The sequence below is a fragment of the Dermacentor variabilis genome, unplaced genomic scaffold (genome assembly GCF_050947875.1).
Source record: "Dermacentor variabilis isolate Ectoservices unplaced genomic scaffold, ASM5094787v1 scaffold_12, whole genome shotgun sequence".
Classification (NCBI taxonomy): Eukaryota; Metazoa; Arthropoda; class Arachnida; order Ixodida; family Ixodidae; genus Dermacentor; species Dermacentor variabilis.
The window spans coordinates 25,728,079-25,741,521 of NW_027460280.1; the positions used below are offsets into that span (position 1 = coordinate 25,728,079).

The 13,443-nt window shown below is 46.6% G+C and overlaps 2 non-coding genes across 2 annotated transcripts; one reads left to right on the plus strand and one right to left on the minus strand.

Annotated features, from left to right (window-relative positions):
• Positions 1-11,910: 11,910 nt before the first annotated feature.
• On the minus strand, positions 11,911-11,983 carry TRNAS-UGA (transfer RNA serine (anticodon UGA)). The gene has a single exon. It is a non-coding gene; the product is annotated as a tRNA-Ser (tRNA).
• Positions 11,984-12,627: 644 nt separating this feature from the next.
• TRNAS-CGA (transfer RNA serine (anticodon CGA)) lies at positions 12,628-12,700 on the plus strand. The gene has a single exon. It is a non-coding gene; the product is annotated as a tRNA-Ser (tRNA).
• The last annotated feature ends 743 nt before the right edge of the window (positions 12,701-13,443 follow it).

Here is a 13,443-nt window from a genome sequence, read left to right on the forward strand (position 1 = left end):
GCTACTTTCTGTTTGTCTTGCCACAGCAATATTGCAGCTATATTTCGCTATGCAATCACATCCGTGAAGGCATTTACCTTTTCACCACTATCCCTAAAATCGAAAGGCTGACTCATGCGGCACTCTAACCCGACATAAGCTTAAGGGCAGTGCTGGGAGATAGTTACGTTTATTTTTGTCACACTTTCAGGGAAGACCCCTTTCTTTTCCTTATGCCGTGGTAGAAACTTCTTTTATTTGGCAGATGAACAAATTATCCACAAATACTTTCTCAAGGTAGAATTTTTTGGTTCAATTTGTACTTGTTTTGATAATGAAAGTTCAATGTCAGAGCATGTACAATTATAATCAATTCATATAACATTTAGCTAGAAGAAACTTAAGGTACACATACCATCAAACACCAGGAGGCAGGATTGAGTTCGCCATATGTTCGTGTATGGCAGCAGTCTTCAGAAAGGTTTAGAAACATTCCCGATGCCCAATTAAACGTTTCTTTTGTATATGTCAGATTTAAAGTGCTTGTTGTCAGCCTCTCACGCTTTGAAACCTTGTATTGTCTTAATTAAGCCATGTAAATGAGCAGTTATACTTTACACTCCACATGATCGCGTTTCAAGGATCATACATACCTAGCTGCGAAAGTAAAATATAAAAATTATGGAGATCATGCAGTTCCGTAGTCTCAAAATTAATGAGATCTACTTGCAAAAACTTGGGAGCATGGCTTGCTTTTGAAGCCGTTTTGCAGCGAAGCTGTATTTGGCTAGCCGATTCGTCCGTCCGTCCGTCTGTCGCATGTACGCCGAAAACTACTCCGGCGCAACGCTATGCGCATGCGCGAAAAAAAAAAAACAAGAGAGGCGTGCGAATGGCTGCGACAGTAGTGACGTCGTTGCTCTCCGTCGCAGCCGAGCGCGCGCGCAGCAGTTTATCTCCGGGTCCGAAATGGGTAGGTCAGGCGTCATATACACGGTTGATCCAAATAGGTCGCGAAGCTTCGGGTGAAAAGTGGTTCAGCACAAATTGCCACCGGCATTAGCAAGGGTGGTTATGGGAGCAGCGATTGAAGCGCGACTATGTTTGGAGGGAACAAACATTGGCAAATAAAGACGCGTTTTTTAATTCAAGCGAAACACAGTTAGATTCATTCAACGAAAATAAACTTCCTGGTCAACTTTATATATTCGTGACGAGTCAAGAAAATACAAGTTTTCAAAATGTTATTATTATTAAAAAATACATTTCTTTTCAGCGCCCGTTGTTACAGGAGGCGTTGACGCCGCTGTGACTCGCAATGCAATTGACCTCTTGAGATGTGCAGAAAGGCGCACTCGTAAAGTTCACCCGTTGAAATACGTCCCCCTCACACGTCGTGCTTTTTTTGCTTGTCAAAGTTTGTGTGAATTTGGTGACGCGGGTAGCTTCATCGCTTCTTAACCTGTTCAGTCAAAAGTAGTGAGTTACGACCGTCAGATAATTGTGTCGTTTTCGTGCGACTGCGCTTGGCGACGGGCTTGGCATCCGACGGTAGGATAAGCACTCTACGCCTAAAGCTTTCGTCGGTCTCCAAAGAAAGTATGTTCTGTGCAGGGGTGCGATTTCGACAACCGTACGGCTGGCCTTTTCCTGCATCGTTTTCCGCGCTGAAAGCTCGAAACGCTCATCAAGTCGAATGGCGGGGCATTTGAATATACAGCTCTATAGGCAGGCCAACAAAACAAATTTCGCGCGTTCGAAAACAAAATGACGACAATTCTGTTTTTAACGGATATGGCGTCACATTATATATGGCGTCATTTACATTTGTCACATATGACGGCAGCAGCAACCGCAGGGAAACACCGAATCTAAGCCTGTGCTCTGCTTTTTGCAGTCTGGAACATCGACCTTCGCCTACCGTCACATCGAAGCGCATGCAGAAGAGCTTCCGCACCGCCCTGGCCTGCGCACAAGAAGCCAAAATTTGGACTGCCTGCACGCATCTGTGGCGCTCGTCGCCAGCATCTAGAGTATAAAGGCTGCTCGTCCTGGCGTAGCGGCATTCGGCGGCAGCAGCAGCGGCAGGCAAACACCGAATCTAAGCCTGTGCTCTGCTTTTTGCAGGTTGGTACCTTTCTGTACAGCTGCCTTCTGAGTATATACTATTGCTACTGCCGCCGCTGCCATTAGGCTACTACCAGTGCTTATATGTGTTACATGTCTGCCTCTATGCTCATTTTTCTTGTTGTGTTTTTTTGTAGAAACGTATTAAGTTGCATACGTAGCAATGATAACGAAAGAAATTTGTTGCTTTTCCTGCGAAGCCGAGTTTTAACCTACTGAGGCAGTGAGAGTATGCGCAGACAGCGAGCACCGATTTCACATTGGAGAATGCTCTGGCCTCACAGAAAAGCAGTACAGGAGCAAATCAGCGTCTGCTAGGCAAAAGTCGTCGTGTCTCACCTGTAAGGCCTCGAAGAACGCGAAAGAAGGCCAAAAAGTTACAGCCGGTACCGATGAGATTACAGGCATTAGATCACTGTTGCTTAGCATTAACCGAAAGCTGGATGAACTTATGCCCCTTAAAGAAACAGTGTCTAAAATTGCAAAATCTGTTCAAATGATGTCAGAGAAATATGACAAAGTTCTTGAACCGGTGGCCACACAAGAGCGGGCAGCAAAGGAAATTTGGAAATGAGTGGACATGCTAGAACAAAATCCAAAGACACAGCTGGTGATACCGTTCGAGTACAACTGGAGCTACATGAACTGGAATGGAGAAATCGAAGGCAAAACTTAGAATTTCATGAAATTCCTGTCTCTGAGCGAGAAAATCTTCTAAACAATGTGAACAGTGTTGCTGACATGATGGAGATTCGCGAACTCACGGAACTAGACGTTAGTGCCATACATCACCTTCCAGCAAGACATGGGAGGATCCCCGGCGTGATCGTTAGGTTCACAAGGCAAATGGCACGAGATCAACGGTTAGTGAACAGACATAAATTGAAGGAAAGTAGCTCCAGTGTCTTCGTACTCGAAAACCTGACCAGTCACAACAAGCACTTACTTGGTGTGATGAAAGAATGGGCGAAAGAAAAAGGGTACCGTTACGCGTGGCACCGAAATGGCAAGGCATTTCTGAGGCGGGCGGATGGCGACCGAGCACTTGTGATACGAAATGCACACGATCTTACCTCTTAGTTTGTACTTTCCTAATTGCACATTGTTTTGTTAAAAGCCGAGTATGACACAACATAGATATTTTCTTCCGCAAGAATTAGATGCAGCTGGTGTAACCGAACATAAGAATTCCTTCAAATGCCTTCGCTTGAATGCGCACTCGCTCTGCACTAAACTAACAGATGTCGTGCATTTCACCTCCAGTTTTTCCTTTTTGTTCGACGCCGTCGTGGTTACGGAGACGTGGTTCAAAGATGACTGCGCCGAACTTAGCTTGGCTCCTTATCACTGTTATGTTTTAATTCGTCCAAATCGTCGAGGGGGCGGTGTTATGTTGCTATTAAAAGATGCAATGAATTGCGAATTGCTTCCATCGTTTTGTAGTGTATGGGACGACTTCGAAATACTTACGGCACGTGCTGGCAGATACGTGTTCTCTGTTTGTTATAGGCCCCCAAGTGGGAGCCTTCCTAGTTCATTTTGTATGTATGAAAAGTTTCTGCGTTTTGTTTCTGAGAATAACTTGTTCTTGATATCTGGTGGTGATCATAACGTAGATCTGTCTGTAAATTCCACATACCAGAAAGCAATGATCACTATAATAACGTCCAATGGTTCTGAAAATCTGATTGCTTCGCCAATAAGAATTATAGACAGCAGTGAAACTTACTCGACTTATTTATAACAAATATGCAAAACGAAAGCATAACCGCCGGTGTGCTATCATGCGACATAAGCGACCACCTTCCAATATTTATCATGATACCTAAACATAGTTTTCGATACAAGAGGGATGTGAGATTCTTCACTTATCAGCCAATTACAGCAGCCAACCTTGAGGCTTTTAGAACTCAGATGTTAACCTGTGACCTGGAAGTTATCGATCAAATCACGAACTCTGAAGAGGCATATACAAAGTTCATAGATATAACTTTTGATGTATACAAGTGCAACTTTCCCAAGAAAAGAATTACCTTAGGCAAAAAAAAATCGTAAACCTTGGATAACGCCTGAACTGCTTGCAAAAATACATCGCAAAAACGAATTGTATCATAAATTTATTCAACATAGGGACCCAGATACACTGAAACAATTCAAAATATATCGAAATAAACTGAATAAGGAAATAAAACTAAGTAGAATGGAACACATTCAGTTTGAATTTGAGTGCTCTGCACCAAAACCTGACTTTTTATGGAAAAGGTTAAATATTGTCCTTAATCGTAATAAATCGCATTCTCGTACAGAAAAACTGAACATAAATGGCAATGAGATATCTGGCATCCCTCTCGTCGCTATGTTTAGTGATCACTTTGTTAGCAACAATCAAAACAGTTCATCTTGGACATTGTTTAAGTTGAAGCCTGTTGCTAGCCCTATCTCATTATTTCTTGAGCCTGTCTCTGAACATGAAGTTTTCTCTGCTTTCATGTCACTGCGAAATAGTTCCTCGTGTGATTTTGAAGGCATGCAAATTAGACCGGTAAAGCACATGTTAGATATTGTCACACCGTACCTTACATATTGCCACGACCTCGACACAGCTGACAGCCACTCGGTGCAAGTCGGTGCCACATGCTAGGCACGTTGGGTTGCTCCGAGAAGAAGAGAACGACGAAGGTGCCAGGACAGCGATAGATATAAAAGATCTCTAGCGTCGACCGAAGTCTTTTGTGGCTTTGTCTGTGACAAACTGGTGGAGGTGCTGGGTACGCGTCTATGTACTCTGACCCCCAGGAACAGGGAGCGGACAACCTACGCAAAAGCCGACGGCTTCAAAGACTGCCTCCGGAATACGGCCTGCAAGATCTGCCGAGGATGTCCACCACAACCGCAAGCCAGACACAGGAGACGTACGGTACGGGACAGCCTCCTGCGTCGCTGGTTCTCCACACCCCACGCTGGCCGCCGCCGTTCCATGGGGAGCCTTTTGACGACGTGGAAGACTGGCTCGACGACTTCGATCGTGTGGCTGACGTCAATTATTGGGACGAGCAGAAAAGGTTAAGGAACGTGTACTTCGCCCTAGAGGACTCTGCCCGAACATGGTTCGCTAACCACGAGCCATCCATCACCACCTGGCAAGAATTTCAACGGCAGATACGTGATACGTACAGCAGCCCTGCAAGAAAAGAGCGAGCAGAGCAAGCCCTTCAGAATAGGGTTCAAAGGCCGAACGAAAGCGTAGCCATGTTCGTAGAAGACATGTCGCGGCTTTTCAAGCGTGCTGACCCTGGCATGACAGAAGCGAAGAAAGTACGCCTACTGATGCGTGCGGTAAAAGAACAGCTGTTTGCTGGACTGATGCGAAGGCCTCCAGCTACAGTAGCTGAGTTCGTCAGTGAGGCGACAACAATGGAGCGAGCCCTTGAACAACGCTCCTCGGTCTACGATCGCCAAATCAACCTGGGATCAGCATCTTCTCTCTCGTTACCCTATGACACCGATGCGCTTCGAGAGTTTGTGCGTAGTGTCGTGCGTGAGGAGCTCGACCGGCTACAGGGAGTGCGATTTCAACCGACCGGAACATCCCTCACAGATATCGTCCGCGAAGAAGTTCGCCAGGCAGCACAGCCATTCCTGCAAACCAGACCTGAAGCCGCCCCCGTACTGACTTATGCGCAAGCAGTGAGGCTACCTGCGCAACCCCGGAACCACCGTAACCCGCCTTCTTCTGAAGAACCGCTGTGCCACTTCCAGGGCCCAGGTTCACGTACAAATATGTACGGGTCCACGAGCCCCCGAATCAATACGCGAAAGTCAGACGTGTGGCGCACACCTGACTATCAGCCACTCTGCTTCCACTGTGGCGAAGCGGGCCACTTGTACCGTGCCTGCTACTACCGAAGAATTGGACTCCAGGGCTATCACCCCGGCGCTCGTCGCCCACGTGAGGGAGAGCGTCCGAGAGAAATCCAGCAATATCTGGCCAGTCAACCTTCGTCGCCGTACGCGCAGTCCCCACCGGTTGAACAGTCCCTGCCAACGACCCGATCTCCGTCTCCGCAGAGGCGCCAGTCACGATAACCACCTCCTCGACGATCGGCGTCACCTAGCCGCTACACTACGTTCTCCGCTTCCGTGGGCAACCGGCCCACGAGCCCAAGTCGGGGAAACTGAGAACAGCGCCCTCCGGAGGTGGGGCCGCTGTCCAACGCACTTCGAAAGATCCTCCGCTGCGACACCCCGACGACGACGATAATGACGAAGACAACGACGACTGCGTACCTTCGACACCTTCCTTCGAAAACCGTGAGCCTGTTTCAGCCGACATACTCGTTTCTGTCGATAACCACCCGGTAACCGCTCTTGTCGATACTGGTGCCGATTATTCTGTCATGAGCGGACAACTGGTTACGGCACTTCGCAAGGTGACGACACCGTGGCCAGGACCTAAGCTCCGTACAGCCGGCGGTCATGTCCTCACGCCGATCGGCAAATGCACTGCGAGGGTACAAATTCGTGAGGTCACATTTGTCGGTTCATTTATTATACTGGAAGAGTGCTCTAGGCAGGTCATACTCGGCATGGACTTTCTTCGGGAGTACGGCGCAATCATAAACCTTCGCGAGTTGCTTGTCACATTTTCCAGCGAACACGCAACTATTTCGGACGACTACCACCCACAGTCCATGGTGTTACGCGTTTCGGGTGACTGTGCTACTTTACCACCTCGGAGTACTGCGTTGATCACCGTAGAAACAGACGATGATCCTCCCCATCTCGGAATCGCTGAAGGCAATCTGTCAGTCTTGTTGGCTCGACAGGTTTGCGTAGCCCGCGGCATCTTGCAGCTGTCGTCACGGACTGCTCAGATTTTAGTGACCAATTTCAGTCGTGAATACCAGCACTTCGCCCCACGAACTGCCATCGCCTATTTGGAGCCAGTCAGTGATTTTCCCGCTTGTTTAACTGTAGGGCAAACTGATGGAGATTCTAACTGTGACGTACCAGCCAACAGCAATATTGATGTGAATTCTAAATTATCGGGTCAACAACAGGCTAGCATTCGAAGCCTTTTACAGTCTTTTGCGGACTGTTTCGCTTCAACATCGAAGGTCAACCAAACGCCTATTGCGAAACACAGAATTATTACAAATCCCGATGAAAGACCCGTGCGCCAACGTGCTTACCGTGTTTCTCGTAAAGAGCAAGACGCCATCCGAAATCAAGTCCAACAAATGCTTACCGACGTTATCATACAGCCCTCCACCAGTCCATGGGCGTCACCTGTGGTTCTGGTGAAAAAGAAAGACGGCACACTGCGTTTTTGCGTTGACTATCGCAAGCTTAACAATGTTACGAAGAAGGACGTTTATCCCCTTCCCCGCATCGACGACTCTTTGGACCGCCTTCGAAATGCTCGATACTTCTCATCGATGGACCTTCGCAGTGGCTACTGGCAAATAGAGGTTGATGAGCGTGACCGTGAGAAAACCGCATTTATTACGCCTGACGGACTTTACGAATTCAAGGTCCTTCCTTTCGGATTGTGCTCTGCGCCTGCTACTTTTCAGCGCATGATGGACACGGTTCTATCAGGTCTCAAGTGGCAGTCATGCCTTGTCTATTTAGATGATATCGTTGTCTTTTCAGAAACTTTTGAACAGCACCTCCAGCGCTTACACGCAGTTCTAGACGCAATTCGTACTGCTGGCCTGTCTTTAAAGCCTGAAAAATGCCATTTCGGGTATGACGAACTCAAATTTTTAGGCCATGTCGTCAGCTACGAGGGCATTCGACCAGATCCCGACAAAACCATTGCTGTTGCCTCGTTTCCAACACCTTCGAACAAACACGAACTCCGCGTTCAAGTCCGGGCGTAAACACACCGACGCCGACTGCCTGTCACGTGCTCCACTTCAACCGTCGCTATACGACTTTGATGAAGAGGACGCATTTCTGTCCATTATCACAGTATCAGACATCAGCAAGCAACAGCGCGATGATTCCGAACTCCGGCCTCTCATCGACTACCTTGAGAACCGTCTACCAGAGCCGCCTCGTATGTTCATCCGCAAATTATCCTCGTTTTTTCTCTGAGATGGCGTTCTCTACAAACTGGGTTTTAACTCGACTGCAACCGCCTGCCTTCTTGTAGTGCCGTCTTCACTGCGTGACGATATCCTGCGGGCCACTCACGACGAGCCATCTTCGGGCCACTTGGGATTCGCACGGACGTTTTCACGCATACGCCAAAAGTACTTCTGGCCTAACCTTTGCCGTGACGTAAAGCAATACGTGAAGACATGCCGCGACTGCCAGAGACGCAAGACACCACCCGCGCGCGTCCGGCTGGCCTTCTCCATCCCGTGGATCCTCCGCGGATCCCTTTTCAGCAGGTTGGCATAGATTTGCTTCGGCCATTCCCCACGTCGAGGGCTGGTAACCGTTGGATTGCTGTTGCCACAGACTACCTTACACGTTACATTGAAACCCGAGCACTCCCACGAGGCACTGCTAATGATATTGCTACCTTCTTTGTACATGGTATCGTACTCCGCCACGGTGCTCCAACAGTGGTTATAACCGACCGGGGCACAGCATTTACAGCGCAGCTCACAGAAGATATCATGCTTCTCAGTGGTACAGTTCACCGCAAAGCCACTGCTTACCATCCCCAGACGAATGGGCTCACAGAAAGGCTAAACAAAACGATCGCTGATGTGATTTTCATGTATGTTGACGTCGACCACAAAAACTGGGACGACGTTCTCCCATACGTTACGTTTGCATATGATACTGCCGTTCAAGAAACTACCGGCTTCACCCCTTTTCGCTTAGTACACGGCCGGGAAGCTGTTACAACGTTGGACGCAATGCTTCTACCCACCTACTGTTCTAATGTTGTCACTGATGCTGCGGAATTCGCTCGATGTGCCGAAGAGGCACGCCAGCTCGCACGAATGCGTATCCGCCACCAACAACACAACGACGCCGACCGGTACAATCTTCGTCACCGCGACGTCACTTATCAACCCGGTGACAAAGTATGGGTGTGGACACCGATCCGCCAGCGTGGTCGGTCGGAGAAACTTTTGCGCCGCTACTTTGGACCTTATAGGATCGTTCAACGACTCGGCGACGTCACATACGAAGTGATTCCTGAAGGAGAAGGCACCACTCGCCGTCCCCGACGCCCAGGCCTGTCCGATGTCGTTCACGTCTCTAGATTGAAGTTATACCACTCCCGCTGAACGCAAAGCTCCGCACCTCTCTCACCATCTACGTCTGTCTTAACAGTATCACCGTCGCTATCTCCAGTGCGTCAATGTTCCGCATCGAGACGATGCTTCTAGGGAGGGGGGTAATGCCACGACCTCGACACAGCTGACAGCCACTCGGTGCAAGTCGGTGCCACATGCTAGGCACGTTGGGTTGCTCCGAGAAGAAGAGAACGACGAAGGTGCCAGGACAGCGATAGATATAAAAGATCTCTAGCGTCGACCGAAGTCTTTTGTGGCTTTGTCTGTGACAATATATTATTAATTTGTTTTGTCCACTGCAACTTTTCCGAAAAGAATGCAGATCGCTAAAGTGAGTAGTTTATTTTAAAAGGGAGACAGAAATAATAACCAAAATTATAGGCCTATATCCATATTGCCTATCTTTTCTAAGGGCTTGGAAAACATCTTACATCGCCAATTTAATTTTTTTCGAGAAGAACAATATAATATCACCGGCCCAATTCGGCTTCAGAAAGCTTAAATCTACCGAATATGCACTGTTGAAAGAAAAGGAATTCATCTTATCCCAGTTCGAAGACAGTAGACTTGTGCTTGGCGTCTATGTGGACTTTAGCAAAGCATTTGATAATATTCACCGTTTAACATTGATTGAAAAACTTGATAGCTATGGCATTCGAGGTCATTCTTTAGCACTAATTAAATCTTACCTAACAAGCAGACGGCAATTGTTCAGATAGATATGCATTGCTCAAGTATGAAGCCTATTTCAAAAGGAGTTCCGCAGGAAAGTGTTTTGGGGCCCCTTCTTTTTAACGCATGTATCAGCGATGTAACGAATATTTGCCTAAACGCGAAATATGTCCTGTATGCTGAGACGCCAGTATACTTGTTTCAGGAACAAACTGTACAGATATAGAGTATGAAACGAACCTCATGCTCTCTAGCTGAGGGACTGGTCAGTAATGAACCAATTAAAACTAAATACAAAAAACCAAAGCTGTGCTCTTTAGGCCTAAAAATAAGCCAATGAATTCAAATATTAACAATATCTACGGGGAAAGATGATAGAAATAGTTACTAGTATGAGAACTCTCGGCGTAACGTTTTCGAGTAATATGCTTTGGGACGAACACATCGACGCAGTCGCAATCCGGTTATCTAGGGTCATTGGCATGACGTGAAAATGTAAATAACTATTGCCGTTTAAACTTCTCATTTATAACTCGCTTTCTTATTCATACCTCTATTATTGCTTATTGGTATGGAGCACAACTACATTTGTTAATTTGCATAAATTACCTGCCTTGCAAAAGACGTTTGTTCCGCTGCTCTTTAATGTCCCCTACAACTCCCATACTATAAACTTATTTCAGGAAGCCAACATAATTTCTGTGTTAAAGTTATACCAGTACAAGTTAACAACTGCATTTAGGCGGGAAGTAAAACTGAACTACTCCTCTCTACAAGAACTTTGTAACCTTGAACTCAATGACAAATTTTATGTCACCCGTCATAAAGAGTTATGGCGGGTGGTCAGACCCAGAACACATTATTTAAGGGAAAAGCTGTCATACACAATGCCAATGCTTCTAAATAAATATAAAATATTAATCTAGGCGTTGATGTCACGCAAATAACGGCCCAACAACTGAAAGACTGGCATGTGCAGGATTTTAAATTACTGGTTAAGTGGACATCCTCTCGGCTAGTATGTAGATAAAGTGTGTATATATGTAGGTATACATACGAGTGTGTATGCATATACGGGTATATGAATGTATATATATATATATATATATATATATATATATATATATATATATATATAATGCATAATGCATATGTGCTTGCATGTATGCTGTTGCCGAATATTCTGTAGGGGGGGGGCTGCGGGCCTCGTCAAGCTGCCTCTCCTGGAGCAGCTTTTACTTGCAGCCTCCTCCATCAAATAGATGAAAATAAAGTTATCCTATTCTATTCTATTACTTTTTCTCCCGCCGGAAGTGTTGCCTCCATATACAGATGGCGCTAAGCCTCATGAACCGCCGATGAACCGCCATATTTTGAACGTATGGGCTCCTATGGAAGCTTTGCTACCAAGTATATATACCTTGCGTCATACGTGCTCCTGAGGCGCCGGCAGCTTTCGATCAGCAACGCCGTGAGCAGAACCGGGAACGAGCTCGTTTACGCAGTGCCGTCTGCAGCCCGGTCACAAGGACAGGCTCGTGCGGCTGAGCGCAAGCAGTAACTGCGTACCTAGGATCCAGCCACCTACCAAGCCGCGGTTTAATGAACCGTCGGGATCAACCCAGTGATAAACATAGGCGGCGCACGTTCTAGCTTCGCTGGTTAAGCATCTGTACGGAGTGCTTGGGCGGTGATTTTTCGAAGGCTGTTTTTGTCTGTTTGATATTTCGAGTTTAACGATTAGTCATATCATAAGAAGCCAACAAACACTGACATGAAGGACAACATAGGGGAAATTACTTGTGCTTAATAAACTAAATGAAGAAACTATAAATTAATGGAAATTAAAGTGGATGAAAAAACAACTTGCCGCAGGTGGGAACCGAACCCACAACCATCGCATTTCACGTGCGATGCTCTACCAATTGAGCTACCGCGGCGCTGTTTCCCCATCCACTTTCTTGGGTATTTATGTGTCCTAGTAGAACCCTGGGATTGTTAGCCAGCGCCACCACTCACAGACCTTGGCGGCGGACGTGGAACGTCCTTCTTGCCGCAGGCGTCACGAGAACGTGATCTTTTTGGGTGAAGGCAACTGGTCAATAAACCCACATATGCTACCTGAAGGCATCAATGTCGCCGGATTCGAGACCCTCGTTATGTAATAAACGAGAAGGGGTTAACCGAGGGGCCCGATTTTTATTAGTGATATCATGAGAAGCCAACAAACACTGACACAAAGGACAACATAGGGGAAATTACTTGTGCTTAATAAATGGAATGAAGAAACGATAAATTAATGGAAATAAAAGCGGATGAAAAAAACAACTTGCCGCAGGTGGGAACCGAACCCACAACCTTCGCATTTCGCGGGTCTTGAATCCGGCAACATTGATCCCTTCAGGTAGCATATGTGGGTTTATTTACCAGTTGCCTTCACCCAAAAAGATCACGTTCTCGTGACGCCTGCGGCAACAAGGACGTTCCACGTCCGCCGCCAAGGTCTGTGAGTGGTGGCGCTGGCTAACACTCCCAGGGTTTACTAGTACGCATAAATACCCAAGAAAGTGGATGGGAAAACAGCGCCGCGGTAGCTCAATTGGTAGAGCATCGCACGCGAAATGCGAAGGTTGTGGGTTCGGTTCCCACCTGCGGCAAGTTGTTTTTTCATCCACTTTAATTTCCATTAATTTATATTTTCTTCATTCCATTTATTAAGCACAAGTAATTTCCCCTATGTTGTCCTTGGTGTCAGTGTTTGTTGGCTTCTAATGATATGACTAATAAAAATCGGGCCCCTCGGTTAACCCCTTTCTTCTCGTTTACAGAAATGCTTACGCATTTAAAACGTTGGCGGGGGTCAATGAACAGTCACGGAGTTCATAGGGAGGGTAAGGGGTGATTAGGGGTTAGATGAGTCTGATCACGGTTGATAATGGTTCGACGTGAAGGGATAAGGTGCTTAGGAGCGATAAATGCTTATAATGATCGGATCAAGTCTGACAAAGCTAATGAGCACCGTTAAGGGTCGGATGAAGTTAGATAAGATTGATAAGGACCGATAATAGTAGATAAGGGTCGGATCATGCCAGAAGTTGATAAGGACAGAAAAGGGTTTCTAAAGATGGGATCGATTGCGACAAGATTGATACCGACCGATAAGTGTTGATAAAGCTAGGATCGAGTCCGATAAAGTCCACAACAACCTATAAGGGCCGGTGTAGTCCGATAAGGTTGATAACGACCGATAACGGTTGACAACAGTTTATACTGGTCGGGTCAAATTTCATAACATTGATAATGGCACCTGGCTACGTCGATATGAGGAAGTGGCACAATGCATACGCATACTTAAGCAACTTGCAGATGAGTTTCTGCGTGAAGGTTTTAATTCACTGTC